This window comes from Ranitomeya imitator, chromosome 2 (assembly GCF_032444005.1).
Source record: "Ranitomeya imitator isolate aRanImi1 chromosome 2, aRanImi1.pri, whole genome shotgun sequence".
NCBI classification, from domain to species: Eukaryota; Metazoa; Chordata; class Amphibia; order Anura; family Dendrobatidae; genus Ranitomeya; species Ranitomeya imitator.
In genome coordinates, this window is record NC_091283.1 from 821,907,139 (window position 1) to 821,933,115 (window position 25,977).

Consider the following 25,977-nt stretch of genomic DNA (forward strand, 5'->3'; position numbering starts at 1 on the left):
GGCCTGAGACAGCTCATAGAATCTCATGGTTTTCAGTATCACCTCTATGCTGATGACACACAGATCTACATCTCTGGACCAGATATCACCACCCTACTAACCAGAATCCCTCAATGTCTGTCCACTATTTCATCCTTCTTCTCCGCTAGATTTCTAAAACTTAACATTGACAAAACAGAATTCATTGTCTTTCCCCTATCTCACGCGACCCCCCCAATGAACCTATCCATTACAGTAAACGGCTGCCCACTCTCCCCAGTCCCACAAGCTCGCTGTCTCGGGGTAATCCTTGACCCTGATCTCTCCTTTAAACCGCATATCCAAGCCCTTCACCGATCGACCAAACCACTGCACGACCAGCTCTATCCTTACCTACAGTATCCTCACCCATCCCTTGTAGATTGTGAGCCCTCGCGGGCAGGGTCCTCTCTCCTCCTGTACCAGTTGTGACTTGTATTGTTCAAGATTATTGTACCTGTTTTTATTATGTATACATAGTAACATAGTAACATAGTTAGTAAGGCCGAAAAAAGACATTTGTCCATCCAGTTCAGCCTATATTCCATCATAATAAATCCCCAGATCTACGTCCTTCTACAGAACCTAATTGTATGATACAATATTGTTCTGCTCCAGGAAGACATCCAGGCCTCTCTTGAACCCCTCGACTGAGTTCGCCATCACCACCTTCTCAGGCAAGCAATTCCAGATTCTCACTGCCCTAACAGTAAAGAATCCTCTTCTATGTTGGTGGAAAAACCTTCTCTCCTCCAGACGCAAAGAATGCCCCCTTGTGCCCGTCACCTTCCTTGGTATAAACAGATCCTCAGCGAGATATTTGTATTGTCCCCTTATATACTTATACATGGTTATTAGATCGCCCCTCAGTCGTCTTTTTTCTAGACTAAATAATCCTAATTTCGCTAATCTATCTGGGTATTGTAGTTCTCCCATCCCCTTTATTAATTTTGTTGCCCTCCTTTGTACTCTCTCTAGTTCCATTATATCCTTCCTGAGCACCGGTGCCCAAAACTGGACACAGTACTCCATGTGCGGTCTAACTAGGGATTTGTACAGAGGCAGTATAATGCTCTCATCATGTGTATCCAGACCTCTTTTAATGCACCCCATGATCCTGTTTGCCTTGGCAGCTGCTGCCTGGCACTGGCTGCTCCAGGTAAGTTTATCATTAACTAGGATCCCCAAGTCCTTCTCCCTGTCAGATTTACCCAGTGGTTTCCCATTCAGTGTGTAATGGTGATATTGATTCCTTCTTCCCATGTGTATAACCTTACATTTATCATTGTTAAACCTCCTCTGCCACCTTTCAGCCCAAGTTTCCAACTTATCCAGATCCATCTGTAGCAGAATACTATCTTCTCTTGTATTAACTGCTTTACATAGTTTTGTATCATCTGCAAATATCGATATTTTACTGTGTAAACCTTCTACCAAATCATTAATGAATATGTTGAAGAGAACAGGTCCCAATACTGACCCCTGCGGTACCCCACTGGTCACAGCGACCCAGTTAGAGACTATACCATTTATAACCACCCTCTGCTTTCTATCACTTAGCCAGTTACTAACCCATTTACACACATTTTCCCCCAGACCAAGCATTCTCCTTTTGTGTACAAACCTCTTGTGCGGCACGGTATCAAACGCTTTGGAAAAATCGAGATATACCACGTCCAATGACTCACCGTGGTCCAGCCTATAGCTTACCTCTTCATAAAAACTGATTAGATTGGTTTGACAGGAGCGATTTCTCATAAACCCATGCTGATATGGAGTTAAACAGTTATTCTCATTGAGATAATCCAGAATAACATCCCTCAGAAACCCTTCAAATATTTTACCAACAATAGAGGTTAGACTTACTGGCCTATAATTTCCAGGTTCACTTTTAGAGCCCTTTTTGAATATTGGCACCACATTTGCTATGCGCCAATCCTGCGGAACAGACCCTGTCGCTATAGAGACACACATGTAAAGCGCCATGGAATAAATGGCGCTATAATAATAAATAATAATAATATATATACAGTATATATACATATATATTATGACATCCTTTGTAAAAAGAAATGTGTAATATATACTTTTTACAGAGTAAATAGACGTTACAGGGAGGAGGGAGATGCAGATGCAGTGCCTTTCTCTGTGTGTGTGAGACTGCCTGCTGTGAGAGGGGAGGAGGAGCAGCAGGGAAACACAGAACACATCACATTAGTAAAAGTCTGCCCTCCCAGCAAGCATGGAGAGAAAATGTACACTTATAGAAACCAACAAAGGAAAGGAAAAGATCCAAAACCCGACACAACATTTCTGGCTGCTCTACATCTGTCACACATCTACAGCTGCCTGGTCCGATGTCTTGCGCTGAAAATACATTATAGTCTTTATTCTGTATAATATTGATGTAAAGGTTAAATATACTAGAAAAGAGCCAGCACTGCAAAACCACATGAATCTCGTAAATCGAGGAATCCAAATTTCTCACTTGCCCTTGCTGAAAGAGATTAACCTCGAAAGGTGAAATAATCTAAATATTTGTCCATTTTACTATTGAGTTTATTTTTATTACATTATTTCAACAATTTTACTAGTACTAAAATTTTAATCCTACAAAGGTGGTTTATTGAAAGAATACTTTTTTAAAGCCCAGACTTAAAGTATTACATATGCAGTTATAGCATATCCACAGAACATGTCGTAATGATTAATAGATGAGCCTTAGACTGAAAGAACCCAAATTCGCTGAACCAAACGATCCATACAGCCATAGATGACAGTCATATTGTGGTGATGTCTCCTCTTAAGTCTTCTGGAGTTAAGGCAAGAGAAGAGCACGTATAATTTCAAATACCTTCATAACAGTTCATAAAGAAGGATCATGTCGCTCTATTAGGACAACCTAACATGTCCATGAAATACATAGCCAGCCCATTGATTTATGAGCTGTGCAATGCCTCATTCGCCCTGTGGAGGTGCTGTAGTAAAAATGGACACTTTCAAGTTTGCTTCACAAGTTACAGTTGATTGCCAGGGGCTTTATTCCAAGGAAACCTTGTGATCCTTTAATTAGCTGTTAGTTCCTGTATTTGCGGATGGCTAAAAGGGTATGTGTCTTCTGAAAATGACCTATTGTTTAGATCAGATTTTTGTGGTACATGTATTGCTAAAAAAGCCAATTTCTTTCTTTTATTAATAAAGTCATATCTTTATTAATAAACAAAGAATTGGACTCTTGCAATATTTACATGGACCACTGTGTTTTTTAAACTCTAACTTCCTGTACTTTCAGGAAGAGTTTCCAGCAGTTTTCTTATCATCAGAGGCAGGATTACAATGATCAATAACACCTTAATATACAGTAGATAAAACGGGATGCACAAATCACAATAGGTGATATCACAGCTCACCTTCTCCTTCTGTACAATGACTGATAAGACCTCTATATACAGTAGATAGCACAAGATCCACCATTCACAATAGGTGATGTCACAGCTCACCTCCTCCTGTACAATGACTGATAACACATGAATATACAGTAGATAACATAGGATCCACCATTCACAATATGTGATGTCACAGCTCACCTCCTCCTCCTCTACAATGACTGATAACACCTCTATATACAGTAGATAACACAGGATCCACCATTCACAATAGGTGATGTCACAGCTCACCTCCTCCTCCTGTACAATGACTGATAACACCTCTATATACAGTAGATAACACAGGATCCACCATTCACAATAGGTGATGTCACAGCTCACCTCCTCCTCCTGTACAATGACTGTAAAGACCTCTATATACAGTAGATAACACAGGATCCACCATTCACAATAGGTGATGTCACAGCTCACCTCCTCCTGTACAATGACTGATAACACCTCTATATACAGTAGATAACAGGATCCACCATTCACAATAGGTGATGTCACAGCTCACCTCCTCCTGTACAATGACTGATAACACCTCTATATACAGTAGATAACACAGGATTCCCCATTCACAATAGATGATGTCACAGCTCACCTCCTCCTCCTGTACAATGACTGGTAACACCTCTATATACAGTAGATAACACAGGATCCACCATTCACAATAGGTGATGTCACAGCTCACCTCCTCATCCTGTACAATGACTGATAACACCTCTATATACAGTAGATAACACAGGATTCCCCATTCACAATAGATGATGTCACAGCTCACCTCCTCCTCCTGTATAATGACTGATAACACCTCTATACATAGTAGATAACACGGGATCCACCATTCACAATAGGTGATGTCACAGCTCACCACCTGCTCCTGTACAATGACTGATAACACCTCTATACACAGTAGATAAAACAGGATCCACCATTCACAATAGGTGATGTCACAGCTCACCTCCTGCTCCTGTACAAAGACTGATAACACCTCTATACACAGTAGATAACACAGGATCCACCATTCACAATAGGTGATGTCACAGCTCACCTCCTGCTCCTTTACAATGACTGATAACACCTCTATATAAAGTAGATAACACAGGATCCCCCATTCACAATAGATGATGTCACAGCTCACCTCCTCCTCCTGTACAATGACTGATAACACCTCTATACACAGTAGATAAAACAGGATCCACCATTCACAATAGGTGATGTCACAGCTCACCTCCTCCTCCTGTACAATGACTGATAACACCTCTATACACAGTAGATAACACAGGATCCACCATTCACAATAGGTGATGTCACAGCTCACCTCCTGCTCCTGTACAATGACTGATAACACCTCTATATAAAGTAGATAACACAGGATCCACCATTCACAATAGGTGATGTCACAGCTCACCTCTTCCTCCTGTCCAACTACTAAAAGAAAACTAAAAAGTTTATAATTTTTATCTTTAACACATATTGTGATATGGAAAAAATTGCATTTAAAGAAAAATACTTTAAACACAAAAACTGGGGATGAGCTGCAATACCACCAACAGCCTGTGTGTAAGTGTGGTGCTATTTTGGGGAAAAAGGCAGACATGTTTTTTTTAATTCTTCAAACTCTTTAGAAGGGGTTTTCCACTTTATGAAAGTTATTCTGTTTTAGCTGCAACTGTGACATCACATCAATGGCACAGATCACTGCTGCAGCCAATCACTGAGCTTGTCGACTGCTGATTGGCTGCAGCTGTGATGTACACTGTCGATGTGATGACAATCAACGATCACCGGGTTCAGTGAATGGCTGTAGCCGTGATGTCACATCGACAGTTGACATCACTGCTGCAGCCAATCAGTGACTTTGCTTATGTAAAAAGCAGCTTGAGCTGCTAAGCTCTGTGATTGGCTGCAGTGGTGAAGTGAGCTGCCACTGCTGCAGCCAAAACAATGAGTCCTGAGCAGAGACGGAGAGTCAGAATTGGACCCGGGGAGGGTGGGTGTATACAACCGGAGCTTGTAGCTTTACATCTTTGCAATGGTTTCAGCACCAGTTTTCTTAAAAATGGAAACCCCCTTTAAGCTCATGGCGCGCAGTCTGATGTGGATGCGCTTGCACTTTCTTTACGCGCTGTATTTGAGCCAAACACTGTATATTGCATGTTGCTTTCATGGCGCAGTGTACCATTTCACAGTCATGATGCACACACTTGAAGACAGTTCTTCTGCTCTGATAACTGGATTATATTGTGTGAGTATTAAATTACATTAACAATCGCGCCACTCAATATTCTGTAAAGTGGCGCATACTTGACCAGACCCCGGCCTGTCAGTGTCAATCAGATGCTAAATCAAATCACCAGAAGCCGGCTCCGCAGAGCTGCAGCCTTAAAATATACAGCTCTTCTTTTTTTAATACTAGCCCGGCTGTCACAATTCTTTATGTCACCCCGACAGGGAATTCAATAAAGTGATTGTGGGAGAGAGCAGATTCTCTGTGCAAGCGCCAGCCAGGACTTTATATCATTGTGCACATGTTTAACCCCTCAACCCCTCGCTGCCACTGTCGCCCGTTGCGAAGCTGAAAAATGGCTTCGTTGTAGTGCTAAATTCGACATTCCTCTGTGATTACTCATATAGGGCACTGACATCATGTACAATTTTAATTGAGATTCATTATTTAAAGGGGACCCATCATCAGGGTCATAAGCCGAGAGTTTTGTTCCGTTTTAATTTCCTCTTCTCCCTTGAGTATTCTGTTTCTTGTTGGGTTTTTTTAAAATGCGCCATATGGATCCAAAGATATGGAGCTTTTTATTTAGAGCTTATCTTTATGATCTTTACCAAAGGGGTGTGCTCACTAGGTAACAATGCAGAACAGTCTGAAGACACGCCCCAGAGGATCCTGTGAGCACCGCCCCCTTGATAAAGACCATAATAATGAGCATTAAATTAAAATAACCATAGCTCTGTATCTGTAAAATGGATTAAAAAAAACATGATACACAAGGGGGCATTTGGAATAAAATGAGTGCTAAAACTGGACACTATTTTTTTGATCTGGTGACAAATCATCTTTAAAGGACATTTTTTAATAAAAGAGAAAAAAAATTTAAATTTTTTTAAACAAATATAACAAAACTGAAATGAGACTTATATCTAGATTACAGTTGAACGTAAAGGATCATTCTACCTGGTCTTGTGAAAAGGCATAAGCCCACCAGACAGGTTGGGCACAGATAGCAGATTTTTTAAAAATTGAATGATCAAACAGCTAAATCACTAGCAACGTGTAATGAAAGGATGATCATGTAACTATCACATGTTCGGAGCCTGGAGATCTACACTAATTATACTTAATCCATCACCGCCATCTACTGTAATCAGGAACCACTGAGAAGGTAGGTGAACATCCAATATAGATTCTGGCAGAAGTTGTTGCTGTCTTCCCCATGTTCTTGACAGGTAATGTATGGGTTCTTCTTAATTCCTAATCCAGTAACTATCATATATTCTGAATCTAGAGATCTTCTCTAAGTACACAGAATCAATCACCTCCATTTCTGTGATCGGAATTTTAGGGGTTTTCCTAATCCTAAGTGTTCTAGCTGCCAAGGATGAGATTCAGTCCTATTAAGAGTTTAGCAAACAAAAATCACACTGCTCTGGTCCTCCATGGCACCTGGGCCAAGGCAGCCCTCACTTTTGCAGCTGGAAGCCTTGACCTTGCATCTTGGGTGGCACTAGTATTTACTAGGTCCCTCAATGTCAATGTCCATGCTGCCATGCTAAAAATTCTGGCTACAGGAGTTGCAGCTGTCACAGAGGACTGGACCACGGACCATGGCAGCGCAAATCTTTTTGTTCAACTCTAATTTAGAACCATGGATAGGATCTCATCCTTGGTATTTGCAATACTTAAAAATAGAAAAACAAACATACATTTTGTATCACAGAAATGGGACTGGTTGATTAGGTATAATTAGAGTAGATCTGGAGGCTCCAAAACATGTGATAGTTTCTCAATGATTATGCATTGATCGCTTGTGATTTAGTTGTTTTATCATTCAATTCAATACGAATCTGTTCTCTGTGCACTGGCTTACTGCTGGGCATGTGTCAATCAGAACATTTAAAGCTAAAGTGTAACTCATGCATGGAACAACGTATGAATTTTAGACTTCCACGGACTCCTAGTGGACAATGCAGCTAAGTAGGCGTCTGTGATTACAGCTGTGACTTAATGAAGCAAGGCAAAAAGTAGCCAACTTTGAGATTAAAAAAATGATTGTTTAGTCCTATACATTTATATCGAAGACATCCACTTTAGCATACCCTATACTGTAGCACTGGTTACTAGTTGTAAGACATGGAAGGGTAGCTACACTGGTTGATGGAAGATGATGAAGCCAGTGACTTGCACTGTAATTGGACTCTTATTTATAAGCCATCTTCTTGCGAGTGAACAGTTATATTGGACTGCATCCTCCTGCATCATAATCGCGCCCATAAATATTACTAGCATAATGACGGCAACGAAACGGCTTGGCTGTGAGATACTGCAGCCCATATCGAGCAGGACAGTAGATCATGATGAAGGATGATTGCTGATGCTCATGTTGGCCTGTTTGTCATCTCCCTAATATCAGGCAGCGATGTAGCTCTCAGCAACTTCCATGATTAACCTAATGGATCATATGTATGAAATTGTGATCGTGTGCATTAGCTTTTCCATCAGGTGTCTCAATAAATGTAATTTAAAGAAAAGGTTTTATGTTTTTCTCATGTTGATTGAGAACAGGGCCAGACTTAAAGGGAATAGGTCAGTAGGATGAACCCCTCAAAGCCGTGTATATGGGCAATAAAATGACACCTTCATAACTGTGATCTGATGTCTTATTTCCGAGAAATCCATGTTTTTTTAAATATGTAAATTAGCTGTTAGGATCTATGGGCCAGACATAAATCTCGCTGAGAATCTGCCTCCAAAGCTTATTTTAAATGAAAGGGGGCATTTTCAGTTCCAATTTTATTCCGCTTCCTATGTCCTACATGCCTATATAGTTGGTTTAGGAGTGTTGATCCTACTTAATGGTTCCCTTTCAGCTACCATACTGTTATATCTCCTGACTGCCCCTTATACGTTCATTTATTTTACTGGTGAAAGAGGCATAAACTGCTGCCCTACACTTCTGGAACCAACTTATTTCCCGTAGGATCAAAGACCCGGGCATGTTGGATTTCAATCCATGTGATTTTTATTATTATTATTTATTATTATAGCGCCATTTATTCCATGGCGCTTTACATGTGAGGAGGGGTATACATAATAAAACAAGTACAATAATCTTGAACAATACAAGTCACAACTGGTACAGGAGGAGAGAGGACCCTGCCCGCGAAGGCTCACAATCTACAAGGGATGGGTGAGGATACAGTAGGTGAGGATAGAGCTGGTCATGCAGCGGTTTGGTGGATCGGTGGTTACTGCAGGTTGTAGGTTTGTCGGAAGAGGTGGGTCTTCAGGTTCTTTTTGAAGGTTTCGATGGTAGGCATTGTTGGCTGATCCTGTCATTATGAGTAGTTTTGGTCAAATTTAGCTTCATGTTTATGGTTTTTGGTTGGGTGGTGCTCTGTGAAGAACATTCTCCATATAGTGTGCCTTATAGTCCAATCACCCAGAACCAAAAAAAATTCTCCATAGTGATATGAAGTGCTGCCACCATGTATCTAAATAACAATGCATGACAGCTAAAAGTGGCTATACACATTAGACCACAGTCCGCCTATCGCACAATTTCGCCAAGATCTGATGACTTATCTTTTTTTTCCCTGTGGACAACCGCTTTATCTCATTTCCACAAGATAGGTGACAAATTGTTAAGTTGTGTCTGACTGCTCGGACCGTTAAAATGGAGAAGTAGTCCACATGCTCAACCTGCTGCTCCATTCACTCCCTATGAGGCTACTGAGTGCGCCACTAGACTTTTTCCAGCAGCCCTATTGAGAATAAATGGAGCTGTGGTTAGTAAGTCGACCCCTCACTCCATTTTGTAATGAGAATTAAAGTTCCCAGTTCAGGATAAAAAAAATCCCAACATTCAGACCCACTCCGATCAGCAAGTACTTGTCTTCTCCGGACAACCCCCTACTGACTTTCCATCAATAAGTGATAACGAGGAAAAAAGGGAATGGCTGTGTTTAATTTCACCATCGGTTCAACATCAGTTTGCTGTCAGGGTATAGTAGAGGCTTACTTCCCTCGACTCACTTAAAACGTTTGCCTCCCCAGCCAAACCAAGCCTTTATGTGTTGGGTGGAATGGTTGTGGGACGGACCAATGAGCTTTCCACTATTGAGTGTTTGTTTGTAGCTTTATCTATAGGGTAGCCTTACCTTTAGCTGCATGCTGTGCAGATGTTTTTCATCAGTTTTTGAGCACCAAGTATGGGAACAAATAGATGAAAATGCAAAAGGGCATGATGAACAAATTGGGCACTATAATGGGGTCCCATTTTGCTCTGTGTGGGCTTCCTGATCTTCTATCAACGCCATTGTTTCCATTAGAACACGTCGATAAAGATCCGTCAACTAACATTTTCCTTAAGAAACATGGGTAATATATCCTTCGATCCTAGTCCTATACTTCATTAACACAATTTCTGTCTATTTTGATGAGTTTCGATAGATTTGTACACAAAGCTATCTTATCTAGAAAACATCAATGGGTAGACCTCGCATGATTCTAACTTGAGAATTGAGACGCTTGTCTGCTTCCCACACAATGCCAGAAATGTTCTACCTTTCTACAGTTAATTAGTTATCTTTCTTAGCATGGCATTATTAGTTAATTAGGTAAACAATGAGGAGGAAACGAAGGGATAAAATTGACCTGTTTATTTAACATGAAGTCAAAACAGAAATATATTGATTGACCACGCACCGCGTCCTCTGTAATTTCTATCAAGATCAATAATATCATTTATGCTGTCTCATCTCCGCAGTTTCTTAGTTAATCATTAATTTTTCCAGTGATAAATGATGTAATAATGAGCCGTCATTACCGGAGTTGTTTTACATAACCGGCTTATTAGAACATCGTAAACGCCCCGGCAAAATGTAATTTAGTCTCTTATTTCAAGTTGACAAAAATAATGTACAACACAAAAAAAAAAGCCATACTGGTCCAGAAAAGTAAAGAGAATGTCCTTGAAAATTCTAGACCCTAAAGTAGAAATTTCTGCCATTTGTATGAGAGTTACAAAAATTGTCAACTAATTTTGGAAGTTAATGGGGCAGAACTGCAATGCCACACGCAACCTGTTATTTCTAACCTTGGACAAAGGTAAAATTTGCCAAGGCGGGAGGGAAGTCTAAGGAGGCATACACAAAAAATTTACAGTACTGCTACTGTTCTTCACACATTGTTCCATATTTTTGTTTGAATCCTTGACATTGGTGGCATCTACTATAGACCAATGGTGGTCAAAGTCCTCTGTCATAGAAGCCTGGATACATATTTACTGCAGTTTTGCAATACCGTAATTACTTGCATAATTCTAATGGGTGAAACACCTTTCTTTTTGATGTTACATCTATAAAATATGCAGCGGGAATCACCAAAACCAAAACTTCTAACCCAGTTTTTCAAACTCATTTCTAACTGCCAAAAAAATACTATGTGTGAGTACATAAAAAATTATTTGATGATGATTGATGATGAAAAGTGAGAATTGATAAATAGAGACCCCTAAGCAATTACCCTTTTTCTCTCCCTGCAATCCACGATAATTCCACATTGTCTTGTGACATTTTAGATGAAAAAAGCCCTAAAATAAAGCTGGAAATATGACAAAGAAGAATTGATTCTGCAATAAGGTCATCCCTGAGACTATAATAAACATGAGCTAATATATTTGTTAAGGAAATTATAGTCGGAAAAGCCAAGAAAACAAAACAGGAAACAGGTTTTAAATCCATTAATCCACTAGGACATTGGCTTACTTTTTGTTTGTGCTCCTTTCTGGCATTGACCTCTCAATACTATTTTTCATCTTTTTTTCTTTACTCCTGATTTTCCTTTATATTTTTTGTTTATTTCCACTGATGCTTGTTGTGTAGGACAGTAGCTATGTCTATCCGCACATGCTGAGTGCTTTATGATTGATGGAAGCTTTTTTTTGACATTTTATGTCAATTCGAGTGATTGACAGCTAGGTGCCTGCTGTATGGAGTAAACATCAGTGGAGTGGTGTGATCTTGTTCTCCACTCATAGAATCAATATCTTGGTTGGAAGGAATTATTCCTTCTTTTTCTTATAAGAAATAGCGGTTGCAAGCTGAATATCACACCGCTGGTACTCCTAAAATATACTGTAACTTCATTAAAGCTTGTGGGAGATGAGAACTTGACACAGTGGTTACTGGAAATGTGTTACCAGCTGTGTATAGATGGGCTTTGGTGCTGGCCTGAAAGGGAGTCTCCACCTTTTAACACTATTTCATTTTTCGGTCTAAATTCTGTGCTGATAACTTCCTAACAGATCATATAGCGATCGGAGCTCAGTTATAAATACCCTGTATAGACATAGATATAAAATATAGTGACCGTGAGCTGATATAGTACCCAGCGACTAATGAGGTCCATCTCCAATTAGTGCAATTACTGATGACTAATTGGCTATAGATGGCTATAAACTTGTGGTATGATGTGATATGATCAAGGTGTCAACATCCTATCACTGTTTGCATAATTCCAGCATTGTGAAATCAATGTATGCGTTAAGCTATGTTCATTAGCGCTTTACTCCCAGGAAAATGGGATTTGGACGTTTGTGTTGATGAGACCATTGACTGTACTGATGCAGACAAAGTCACTGTGCTCTCTGTTCAAAATCATTTTCATCTGCATACACGTATATCAGGCGGGCTCCAAGATGCAGTTGGTTCAGTCTCACCCCAAATTGGCGTATACGGCCAAAAATAATGTCTGACAGGGCACACAGTGACTCCATCTACATCACTACAATCAACGACCCTATCATTACAGTCAACAGGCCCATCATTGCAGTCAACAGCCCCATCATTGCAGTCAACAGCCCATCAATACAGTCAACAGCCCCACCATTACAGTCCATGGCCCCATCATTACAGTCCACGGCCCCATCACTACAGTCAACGGCCCCGTCATTACAGTCAACTGGCTCATCATTACAGTCAACAGCCCCATCATTGCATTCAGCGGCGCCATCATTGCAGTCAGCAGCCCCATCATTGCAGTCAACTGGCCAAATCATTACAGCCAACAGCCCCATCATTATAGTCAATGGCCTCATCATTTCAGTCAATGGTCACAATCATTGCATTCAATGGCCCCATCATTACAGTCAACAGCCCCATCATTACAGTCATCGGCCCCATCATTACAGTTAACAGCCCCATCATTGCATTCAGTGGCCCCATCATTGCAGTCAGCAGCCCCATCATTGCAGTCAATGGCCAAATCATTACAGCCAACAGCCCCATCATTGCACTCAATGGCCTCATCATTGCAGTCAGCGGCCCCATCATCGCAGACAATGGCCAAATTATTGACTCCGTCTACATCACTAGAGTCAACGGCCCTATCATTACAGTTCACGGCCCCATCATTACAGTCCACAACCTGTTATGAACTGGTGATTCAGAAACACAATGGACCTGGTGGTTAAGAGCACACAAAGTGACCTGATAGTTACTAATAACATAGGACGAGCTCTGAGACGTGGGAACTCTGCTGACCGCAATCCCTAATCCTATCACACCACACTAGAGGTAGCCGTGGAGCGCTCCTGACCAGACCTAGGCGCCTTGGGCACAGCCTGAGAAACTAGCTAGCCCTGAAGATAGAAAAATAAGCCTACCTTGCCTCAGAAAAATTCCCCAAAGGAAAAGGCAGCCCCCCACATATGACTGTGAGTAAAGATGAAAATACAAACACAGAGATGAAATAGGTTTTAGCAAAGTGAGGCCCGACTTACTGAATAGACCGAGGATAGTAAAGATAGCTTTGCGGTCAGCACAAAAACCTACAAACAACCACGCAGAGGGCGCAAAAAGACCCTCCGTACCGACTAACGGCACGGAGGTGCTCCCTCTGCGTCCCAAAGCTTCCAGCAAGCAAGAAAAATCAAAATAGCAAGCTGGACAGAAAAAATAGCAAACAAAAGTAACACAAACAGAACTTAGCTTATGCAGGGCAGACAGGCCACAAGACGATCCAGGAGAGAGCAAGACCAATACTGGAACATTGACTGGAGGCCAGGAACAAAGAACTAGGTGGAGTTAAATAGAGCAGCACCTAACGACTTAACCTCGTCACCTGAGGAAGGAAACTCAGAAGCCGCAGCCCCACTCACATCCACCAGAGGAAGCTCATATGTAGATGGAGTCAATGATTTGGCTGTTGACTGCAATAATGGGGCTGCTGACTGTAATGATGGGGCCATTGACTGCAATGATGGGGCCATTGAGGAAGCTCATAGACAGAACCAGCCGAAGTACCACTCATGACCACAGGAGGGAGCTTGACCACAGAATTCACAACAACAACCCCATCATTACAGTCAATGGCCCCATCGTTGCAGTCAATGGCCTCATCATTACAGTCAGTGGTCCCATCATTGCAGTCAACGGCCCTATCATTACAGTCAACAGCCCCAACTTTAAAGTCAATGGCCCCATCATTGCAGTCAGCAGCCCCATAATTGCAGTGAATGTCCAAATCGTTACAGTCAACAGCCCCATCATTGCAGTCAATGGCCCCATCATTGCAGTTAATGGCCCCATCATTACAGTCAGCGGCCCCATTATTGCAGTCAACAGCCAAATCATTGACTCCATCTACATCACTACAGTCAATGACCCTATCATTGTAGTCAACTGGCCCCATCATTGCAGTCAACAGCCCCATCAATACAGTCAACAGTCCCATCATTACAGTCCACGGCCCCATCATTCCAGTCAACGGCCCCATCATTGCAGTCAGTGGCCCCATCATTGTAGTCAACGGCCAAATCATTACAGTCAACGGCCCCATCACTGCCGTCAATGGCCCCATAATTACAGTCAACAGCCCCCATCATTGCAGTCACCGGCCCCATGATTGCAGTCAACGGCCCCATCGTTGCAGTCACCGGCCCCATGATTGCAGTCAATGGCCCCATCATTGCAGTCAATGGCCCCATGATTGCAGTCAACAGCTCCATCATTACTGTCAATGGCCCCATCATTACAGTCAGTGGCCCCATCATTGCAGTCAACGGCCCCATAATTACAATCAATGGCCCCAACTTTACAGTCAATGACCCCATCATTGCAGTCAGCGGCACCATAATTGCAGTCAGTGGCCAAATCTTTACAGTCAACAGCCCCATCATTGCAGTCAATGGCCCCATCATTGCAGTCAATGGCCCCATCATTACAGTCAGCAGCCCCATTATTGCAGTCAACAGCAAAATCATTGACTCCATCTACATCACTACAGTCAATGACCCTATCATTGCAGTCAACTGGCCCCATCATTGCAGTCAACAGCCCCATCAATACAGTCAACAGCCCCATCATTACAGTTCTCGGCCCTATAATTCCAGTCAACGGCCAAATCATTACAGTCATCGTCCCCATCATTGCAGTCAATGGCCCCATAATTACAGTCAACAGCCCCATCATTGCAATCACCGGCCCCATGATTGCAGTCAACAGCCCCATTATTACTGTCAATGGCCCCATCATTAGTCAGTGGCCCCATCATTGCAGACAACGGCCCCATCATTACAGTCAATGGCCCCAACTTTACAGTCAATGGCCCCATCATTGCAGTCAGCAGCACCATAATTGCAGTCAGTGGCCAAATCGTTAGTCAACAGCCCCATCATTGCAGTCAATGGCCCCATCATTGCAGTCAATGGCCCCATCATTACAGTCAGCAGCCCCATTATTGCAGTCAACAGCAAAATCATTGACTCCATCTACATCACTACAGTCAATGACCCTATCATTGCAGTCAACTGGCCCCATCATTGCAGTCAACAGCCCCATCAATACAGTCAACAGCCCCATCATTACAGTTCTCGGCCCTATAATTCCAGTCAACGGCCAAATCATTACAGTCATTGTCCCCATCATTGCAGTCAATGGCCCCATAATTACAGTCAACAGCCCCATCATTGCAATCACCGGCCCCATGACTGCAGTCAACGGCCCCATGATTGCAGTCAACAGCCCCATTACTGTCAATGGCCCCATCATTACAGTCAATGGCCCCATCATTACAGTCAAAGTCCTCATCATTACAGTCAACGGCCCCATTATCACAATCAACAGCCCCATCATTACAGTCAAGGGCCCCATCTGTAAAAACATCCAAATCCCTTTTTCCAGTGCTTCAGATGTAAGTGAAAGTAAAACGCTAAATGAACATAGTCTGTTGCAACATTTATGACATCACATTGTGCATTATTCTACCATTGTAACATTACATGCCTGCGAAGTTTCAGAGTTGGGTATGTTGTTTATTTCATGACCATACCCCTTTCTATGCACCCCCTGGATTTAAGTGTGGACACCAAGAGTTCATTGGTACATCCCAGAGTCATGCTCAACAAACCTTGTCGGAAGCATCACATTCCCAGAGGAATGTTTGCCTACTAATCCAGAATGTTGCCTTTTTTCAGGTAGTGTTCTAGACTTTCCAGGAAAGCTGCCAAGTTTGTGTGTGCAATGCATTATCCTTGTACATTTAAAGGTTTTCCCCAAAATCAGAAGATATCTCTTAATCATATAATTGGGGATAATTTGCTATTTGCTGTCGGTCAGACTGCTGGTCCTCTAGTAATATTCTGAATGCAGCTCTGTGATGCTGAGAATAGGGTTTTATGGAGCGCCATCTTGAATCAAGTGGTTGTGTGCTCCATTCATTGTCAATGGGACTGCCAGAAATAGTCAAGTTCTGTGCTTACATTTTTTGCGGTCCCATACACAATTAATGGACTTAAGGCTGAGCAGTTGCATCTTTGCCCCATTCAAAACGGAGCTCTGCAGTGCACCATATTTTATATTCTAGTGCCCTATTCTTGGAATCATTGGGGTCCTGGCGATCAGACCCCTAGCAATCAGCAAGTTACCTCTCATCCCATGAATGGTGCATAAATTGTAATTTGGGGAAAATCCCTTAAAGAAAAACAAAATTAACAGTGCATTTCATGCCCTCTACTTGCTGTTGAATATGGCCTTGGTGGAGTTTTGCTATTGGACACCATAGTATCTTGTTACATCCCTGATTCTGATTACCTGCAATCTCCACTAGAGGGAGTGTAGATACCATCTTCCCAGTATGCAATAAGCTCATAAGCTCCCTCTAGTGGTGGCTGCAGGAAGTCAGAATGTATATCTATGAAATCTATGCCTATGAAGTGGGGTTTGAGCTCAGTATTAGAAAAACAAAGTTCTAATTGCTCTAAATAAATATTAACAAAAATAGTGAAATCAGAGGGATTAAAAATATATACATATTTTAAAAATTTGCATTTTGATCACTTTTTTAACATTTAATGCAATATACTCTATTCTGTATAAATGCACTGCCTGGAGTAAAATCCTCCTTGTACACCTACATAGAAAAATGATTTGTGTTCAAGGTACCTATTGGTCTAGAGAGCAATTGAGGTCAACTTCTCAATATTCCATATAATAGCCCGGTTCACTATGTAATTTCGCCGGAATTTTCTGGAGAGTTTCAAATATGTACATTTTTGGAAAGGCTATGGTATAAGCAATAAGAAAAACAATGTTTCCATTTGCCCCGAGTCCTAAGTGGCCGCCATCTTGGATTTTACAAAATGGCTGATTTACATCGATTTTTGTTAATATCTCAGCTTGTAAGTAACGTAAAACTTAAATTTTGACAGCTAAACATACATTTTGAGTACTAAGAAATGCAGTGGTATCCAAATAAATACTCTATATACGACTACAAATTGTATCGGTTTATATTTGAACAAATTTTCGAACTCGAAAAGCAGAGAGTTAATGTTTTTAACTTTTGAACAACCAGAGTGTCTTTACATATCGCCACCATCACTGTCATCATCAGTTTCATATTTGGTCTGAGTGTCCTCGTCATTCATACACTCGCTGTCACACTGACAAAGATCGGTACAGGATAAGTTATTTTTTCGGCACGAACACCTTGAAGAAGAACAGTCATGTTTGCATTGACAACTAATCATCTCGATTATTGCTTTTGGAGCTGGAAGAACATCTGTCATGGTTGGTTTCAACTGTCCATCCAACCCTTTGTGATAGCCATTCTTCTCGGGATCCAGCTGAGAATCCTGCAAAGCAATGTTAGCTTGTCCCCACACTCTGGCTTGGATATGGACTCTGAGGACATGTTGTTTTAGAGCTCCGAGTGTAGGAGGTAACCTGTCACTTTCTGCCATATGCTTGCAAAATAGATGCCATCGCAGTTCGGGAATATTCTTAATAAAAATGCCTTTTGGAGAGTAAGCAAAACATACGAAGGTAGCAAGAGTTGACAACATAGTTTTGCTCACTTCTTTTTCAGTCGAAAGCATCTGCAGAGAACTGATTACATCTGGTGTTGCGTTCATGTAAGCTTGCAGCCAGATTGCTTTGCCAATTCGAGAGAACCTTCCAGTTGTGTCAGCACCAGTGAATGCATGGAAGGCTGTCAAAGCCTTTGCTCTGTCTGCCCCTATGACTCTCCTTATTGGCTCTATCTCGATCATCCCAGAGACCATTGAAATCGATGTATTCTTCAGCATGAGGTCATAGTTAGCTATGACCAACACCAGTACATCGGTATCAGGGGAGAAGAAAACCATCCTTGCATCCGGTGGGTTTCGTTGTGTTGCCAAGACAGCTTGGTAGATCAACAGTGTGTCTGCTTCTTCGTGATTTGAATTCATACATGATGTTCTGACTCATAGTGAGTGCTGCTCGGTCAACAATTTTGGTCCTTCTTTGAGTTTCAAGGCTGTCAATCGGCCCTGTTATGATCCAACGGATAGCGGAATATAATTCTGCTGGAACGTCGTTTATGTCACTAGTGACCGTTATGGTGTTTTTATCATTGACTTCCGTTGTAAAATTAGCAATGCTTTTCCTAATTAACTGTGCTGCTTTGTAGATTGTCTGCATGTTGTCTGCATCATCACTACGACATTCCATTGCAGAATTAACCATGATTTCCTCACAGGCTTCTGGTGAATAAAGAACTGCTGATTCCCTTCTGTTTTTTGAAAGACAGGATTTCAGATGTGGCAAGGCATTCATTATAATTTCTTTGAGCCACTTTCTAGTGAATGTAGGTTTGTGATTTTCCACGCCTTCTATACCAAGCATATTCAAATAAGTGGTTTCGATATCTTGTATAGATAGATATGATTGGTTCTGTGTTTGAATATCCACTAGGTTTATCAACTCTAGCAGACTTGCACGTTGTAATAAGGGTTCTTTGTGGTCTGTTCTGTTGGTACTACGTTCTCGTTGTCCATGAAAAACATGCTTTGTCCAACAGCTTTTGTGGTACCGGACGTCAATAGAATGTGCATCCCCTGGTGCAATGCATGTGTTCAGTCTTGTTTTCAGTGTTAAATTATCTGATGTTTCAATAGCTTGTTTCAACGATTTCCCTGCGTTGACTGTCCTCACATTATAAAGCTTCTCATTCTCATCGTTCTGACAAAAGAAACATTTTTCCTTATCCAGTGGCCATGTATGTGACCTCGTGAATGGTGATGAAGAGTCAGATGTTAATGAACCTGATTCGTCCATTTCAGCACGTCCTCTTTTTAATCCTCGTTTCTTGGTAATGTGGCTACCAGTAGCTAATGCATGTGCATAACGGTCCCGGGCTCGTTGTATTTGGTCGTTGTTAATTGCATTTGTGTAACAACTTCGATGGTAGACTGCCTGATGTGTAGCGATTGTGTCTTTCCTGTTGCTAATCCGTCGATGGATATCAACATAGTTGCCATCTTGTAAACTTGCCCTCTCTGCTACTATGTCCAAAACGCGCTGGTAAGACTGTATCCGAGGATTTTGCACCAACTTCTCATTGCCATTGGAAGACTGACAGAGCATACATAGCTTCCAGTTGATAGGTGCCTCACCTTCACAAGTGACTTCAGTAGCTTGTGGTTTGTCTGTCATGTTCAACTCCTGTAATAAAAGAAAAAAAAAACATGTGATTCCTGTCATTATGTATTATTATGTCAATACTAATTAATTATAAAAAACTGCTGTAGTAAATATCTAAAACACATCTGCAACTAGTAATATTGCATTTCTTAGCCCTAAAATGTATGTTTAGCTGTCAAATTTTATTTTTATGTTATTTATAAGCTGAGATATTAACGAAAATTGGTTTTACGTCAGCCATTTTGTCAAATCCAATATGGCGGTCACGTGGGACTCGGGGCAAATGGAAACATTGTTTTTCGTATTGCTTATACTATAACCTTTCCAAAAATGTATAGTTTTCAGACTCTCCAAAAAAATCCGGCGAAGGCCTAAATCAATACATAGTGAACCGGACTATAAGCTTCTCCCCTCCATGTAAAATTGAAAAATCTAGGCAATATTGCCAGCAGGTTATTGCAGGCAATTTTCCTGCCTGAGGCTACAATAGATAGGATTCCCTGTCATGTCGTTACAGATTGCCACACAATAGTTGTATCTTCATCGCCAGCATTTTAATGAACAAATAGTTAAACCCATTATTTTGTTTGTGATTTTGTAGCATGTGAAAGCGTCATATCTTAGAACATGTCACATCCATAAATTGGGTCTTACGGAGACATCATCTCCTTCGTTCTGCAGGTGAACCATCCAATGACCTTTGAAGAGAGCGCTTCCTCCGGTACGTTCCGGTGCAGAGTACATTAGTCGCTCCCTAAGGGGCCGAGAGGCAGCGTCGGAGAGCGCTCTCCCACCCTGAGCACGCTATACCGAGTGCAATTGATTTCTGTGTGCTGGGTTATAAGGACATAGCACTTAAAGAAGATGTGAACCTCCGCTTTCTTGGAGAACAGCAGATCTGGGTTTATGGAGACCACTCATGTAGCAACTGCATAGAGATTACTCGTAGTACAGACTGGCATTTCTTTCACCAGTCGTTGAGTATTATTTTCCACTAGTTTCTTGTGATAAATATTTAGTGGGTTCCAATTGTGAGGTTAATAGTTACATAGGTAGAAATAAGTCTTAGGTCCATCAAGTTCAACCTTTCGCTCATGGTTTTAAGCATATCTCTATGATACCCAATGTATGTAGCCGGTGGTATTAATTTTAATTTTTACTTCTGCTCTGATTCAATTATCACTCCTGGCGAGTATTCCATTTTTTTTTTAATCCACCATATGGAGATATGAGCATTTTTATTTGGTGCCAATTTTTGCTATTTTTCAAGGGGGCGTTGCTCACAGGAGGGTAATTATGCAAAACAGCCTAAAGACACGCCCCAGAGGATCCTGTGAGTCACGCCCCTTGGGAAAGACCATTGAAGCTAGGCCTAAATAAAAAGCCCCTTATCTTTGGAACTATATTTTTAAACAAAAAAAGAAAAATGTAACCCTCATGGGGCCAACAAGAATTAAATAAAAGCCAAAACTGCTCACATTTGAGTTGAAAACGTGTCCTCTTTAAAGGCATCGTGTTGTTTAGAAAACTAAGGAATTCAATGAAAACCTTTATTCTTTCAGCCACAGTGAACATCGATTATGCGAAGCTTTGGAGGACCCAGAACATCCATTCACACACAGACAGTACATTGTTTTGTAGGGAACTGCGTAATACTTCATTTCCCCTGTGTTGGCACTGAAGTGAAATTGTGTATTTGCTAGGCGTTATCAGGGGGCTGAGGCTATAATGATGATGAAGCCCCTGATGACGCCTGTCTTGGTGAAACATGTTGGGGAGGCTATGAGCTATTTTTAGCAGCTTGTGTGACCTTATATCCATAGATAAATATACTTACTCTACAGCTTAATGCCATTTCATTGACTGCGGCCATGATTTAGTTAAGATAATGCAATGTTTGTGGCAGATAGGGTATAGATCTGTAAAAATATTGGGCACCTTTAATATGAAAAATACCTACCCAGTGTAATAAAAAAGACCACAATCAAGACAAAAAAACCTATAAAGACCCTACAATAAACCTAGTCTCACGCCTACCTATCAGTGGAGGTTGACCCCCTAAAAGTACAAATATTAGGTGCCCACCACTCAATGTGGACTATCCCTCACTCCCCTAGATAACCCTGTCATAGACAGGTGGGAAGACAATATACTGTAGATGAGAGGAAAGGAATTAAATATGAATAATCTATGGCCTATAAGCAACAATGAATAATAACGTAATATCCTATAACAGTGTGCGCAGGAGTCACCGATGTATGGAACCTCCTATCCAAGCTTAACAATCAACAACTTACCCAATGATATAAAAAATCCACCATATAGCTTCCATAAAGGACGGTATTAGATAAAGTGCACACTTACCGTTAAGAGGATATGCCCCAACGCGTTTCCCCACTGTCATGGTTCATCAGGAGGCTTATTTGATGTCGTTTAATGTCACACATGTCACACAAGATGTTGGATGCCATGATGCAAAACAAAGCTCTTTTAACGAAAAGTGTGCATTTTATCTAATCTTTATCTATATCTAATACCGTCCTTTATGGAAGCTATATGGTGGTTGTTTGTTTTTTTGATCATTGGGCCAGTTATTGATTGTTGAGCCTGGATAGGAGGTTCCATACATCAGTGACTCCTGTGCGCACAGTTATTGGATATTACGTTATTATTCACTGTTGCTTATAGGCCATAGAGTACCCATATTTAATTATTGTTTTTCTTTCCTTTTCTCTCATCTACTGTATATTGTCTTCCCACCTGTCTATGACAGGGTTATCTAGGGGAGTGAGGGATAGTCCACATTGAGTGGGGGCGCCATATAATCGTACTTTTAGAGTGCCAACCTCCACTGATAGGTAGGTGTGAGACTAGGTTTATTGTAGGGTTTTTACATGTTTTTTTGTCTTGATCGTGGTCTTTTTTGTATTGTTGGTATTTACCAATAGTAACACTGGGTAGGTGTTTTTTAGCTATATTAATAAATTGGTATGTTTTAAAGGGATTATATGTTCACAATTTAATTTGTCTTCCTTACGTTTTCATTGATTTTTGATGTAATAAGCACCTTTAATATGAAAGTATACTAATATAGGACCACATTTTTGTTTTTAAATAATTTAGACTTATTTATATTAATTAAAGCAAATAAAAGTCAAGTTTATCTACAATCTCTAAGATAGGGTCCTTTCACCCATCGGGGTAAATTTTTCCATTGGGACCACAATTTGGTAAAATGGTCGTATCCACTCTCGCTCATCAGTGAGCCAACACTAAACCTCCCCCAATCCTCCATCGGAAACATAATTCTGGTGTTTGGAATATGTTTCACTGACTACAGATTCGTCATTACATTTGCTCCTTTTAGTTGTCTAGTTTTGTGTTTCGACTGTTTTTCATCTGCGTCTTATTTTTCCAGCAATTTTCGGCATTTTTTAAAGTATGTTTTACGTGCGCTTTTTTATCTTATCTATTTTGGGATTTTCCAGATGTTTTCGTCTGATTTAACATTTATGACTTTTTAAAAAAGTTGCTAAAATTTTTATGCAAATATCCTCCAGTCTCCCCTCCCCACGAAGTGATTTTATGTACATTTTGGAATTTTTTATGCAAATGATGAGATATTTTAATGCGACTTTTTGTGCCAAAAAAGTCGCAAAGCGGTTTAAAGACAAAAAACAAATAGCAAAATTCATGAACCAAGTGGGCAATTTTGAGGAACTTGAAGAAAAAAAAAAAAGATCAATGAATGACTCAGATGCTCAGATTCTCAGATGACACGGTATCCGAGCATGCTCACTCATTACTAGTGAAAACCTAAAAGAACAAGAGCGCTAGAAAAAAAATATATTTTGCTTTCCTGCACAGCACAGCGCGAGAGACACATCTTGTATAAAGTTATTCTTTTTTTAAGTTCTTAATTTCTCTTTACAGCGGTGAGATAAGCATTTCACATACAGCATGATTCATTGCCTCTGGCAGGAGCAGGATTTCTAGTAGTGTGGGTGTTTTAGCAAATAAATTGCTAGGAACAATACACATCTTTCATTTGTACGGTTATCATGCAGAAAGCATATAATAGAGGTGTGGGAAGGATAGCTTTTTTTTTATTCAGCAGGGATATAACTTGCAACAAACAAAAGTTTACGACAAGAAAAGCGTATGAACCTCGGGTAAACGGTTTTTATAAATAAGAATGCATTTCTCGTCAGAACCGTGACAGCTCTTCTCTTCCAACGAGGCAAGGATTTCTATTGAGGGCAAATGGCTTCAGGTTGGGATAACAAACGCCCGGCATTTTGATGGAGCAGTCGGTGCATTGCTCTTGGCATTGGAAGCCCATTCCGCGCTTTCTTAGGTCAGTCACTTTGCAAGTTCACTTCTTGCCTGCCAACTAAAATATGTCTTCCCTTATCTTCCAGTAAACTTTGCTAACTATTCCACTTTCTGGGAGTACAAATTCAATAAATTACCTGCCAGCAAAATCCTTCATACGCAGCAATTCGCATCACAATCACTGGGCAGCCGCATATTCCATAAACGACTCCCGACAGAGTATCTTGAAATTGGTGATTTTTTTTAATTTTTTTAACTCTGGTCATTTTGAAACAACTCTGGATGTGTTGAGCCAAGAGGAAAGATAAGAATTGCTATTCAGAGAGCAATTCCAAACTCAACAGATATTATCATTGGCATAGCAGACCTTAAGGGGTTGTCCAGTCCAAATCAATAAGTCTGCAGTCACTTTGTGTGACACTGTGCGCTAAGGGGATTTGCCAGTTTCTGAGCCAGGACCGGAGGGTATGTATGAGTTATACATACTCCCGGTAAGTGGATGTGGCCTCACTCCATACACTTGCATTGAGCGAGGCCGCACCCCGTCTAGTGACGTGGCCGGCCAGTGGGCTTGGCCGACTAGAGGGTGCGGCCTTGCTCCATACAAGTGTATGGAGAGCGTTGCCGTGCCCACTGCCCGGGAGTATGTATAGCTAAACGTTGAAGCTCCTGAGTCCCAATACAATTCTGTAGCAGTGTCCCCAACTTATCTTACACCATTTACAACATCTTCTTAGTTGACAGAGGGTCTTTTGGGCCCCCATTGGGCTACTTATACAACACCTAAAGTTACATCCCTTGAAGCCTCTATGGTCCTAGTGATGCACAGGGGCCCTTTCAGATTTTTTTGGGGGGACAAGGGGGCTAAGTTGCGTAGTGCCTATATGTTTGATAAGTTGGGGGCCCACGTGTAAGAAAACTTAGATTCTCCTCCGAGGAGCCAATGTCTGATGTTTATAGTAGAGCTGGCATTACTATTACTAATGTAGTATATTGACTAAAGGAAACTCTCCAGTGAGTCTCATCCTATGTGTCGCATTCAGCAGCCACTTTGGATCCAACAATCAGATTTTTAATGAGTCACTTGACATAAATATATAATTTTGTACCCGGTGTGAATGCCGCTGTTCTTCTGAATTTGGCATAATTTTTCTTTTGTTCATCAGCCTCTCCGTTCCTGAGATATGGCCTCCTGTTTCTTGTATATAAATCTATTTTTTTTTATCTAAGCGGGGGAGGCTCTCAAATTTTTCTGTGGGCGTCTTCTAGAAGACCACTCCCAGTTGGCTAAAAAATAACCTACATTTTATATACAGTGTAGAAAGGATCATATCTCAGGAACCGAGAGGCGCAGGAACAAAAGAAAAACAACGCCGGAATCAGGAGAACGGTGGCATTTACACCTGTTGGAAAAAAAAAACTATTTGTGGTAAGTGATTGGTTCTTTTCTATAGATAAGCCATAAATGATTTTTGTAATTTTCATCCCCTTTTCAAATCACGCAGGCCTCTTCATGTTCTTCAAAAATATCTGCCCTCCAAGATTTAGCAAAGCTGGAACGTGCTTTAGGGCTGCTGATAAATATGTCAAATGCAGCTGTTCTGGCTCCCTATAGACAACCAAACCCATCCTAAATGGGCTCAGGGGCGTCCATTATCTGACAATTTAAACAGGGCGTGCTCCTGACCTTGGTGCTGATTCTTATGATTAATCTTCTACAATTTAGACTCGTATACACAAGCCAGGCACTGACACCATATGTGTTCATTTTCTACACATCCTTACGGAACAAGGTCTTCTCTTCATTTGTTTCCTTGCTTGCGCGGATATTAAAACATGTTTAGCTGTTTTTCTCATTTGTGTTGTATGTGGACGTTTCCCCTCAACTCAAATATTCTGAAACTGTAGAAACAGATTTCGATAAAAGTCGGAAATACTAATTCTGCTCCTTATATGTAAACCATTGACGCTCTAAGTCTAAGGGGCAAAGAGAACT

The 25,977-nt window shown here is 41.0% G+C and overlaps 1 protein-coding gene across 1 annotated transcript in view; it reads left to right on the plus strand.

Moving 5' to 3' along the window:
- Positions 1 to 25,977, plus strand: part of ADAM12 (ADAM metallopeptidase domain 12) — a 636,998-nt gene that overhangs the window by 435,354 nt on the left and 175,667 nt on the right. The gene's annotated exons all lie outside the window — the stretch shown is intronic.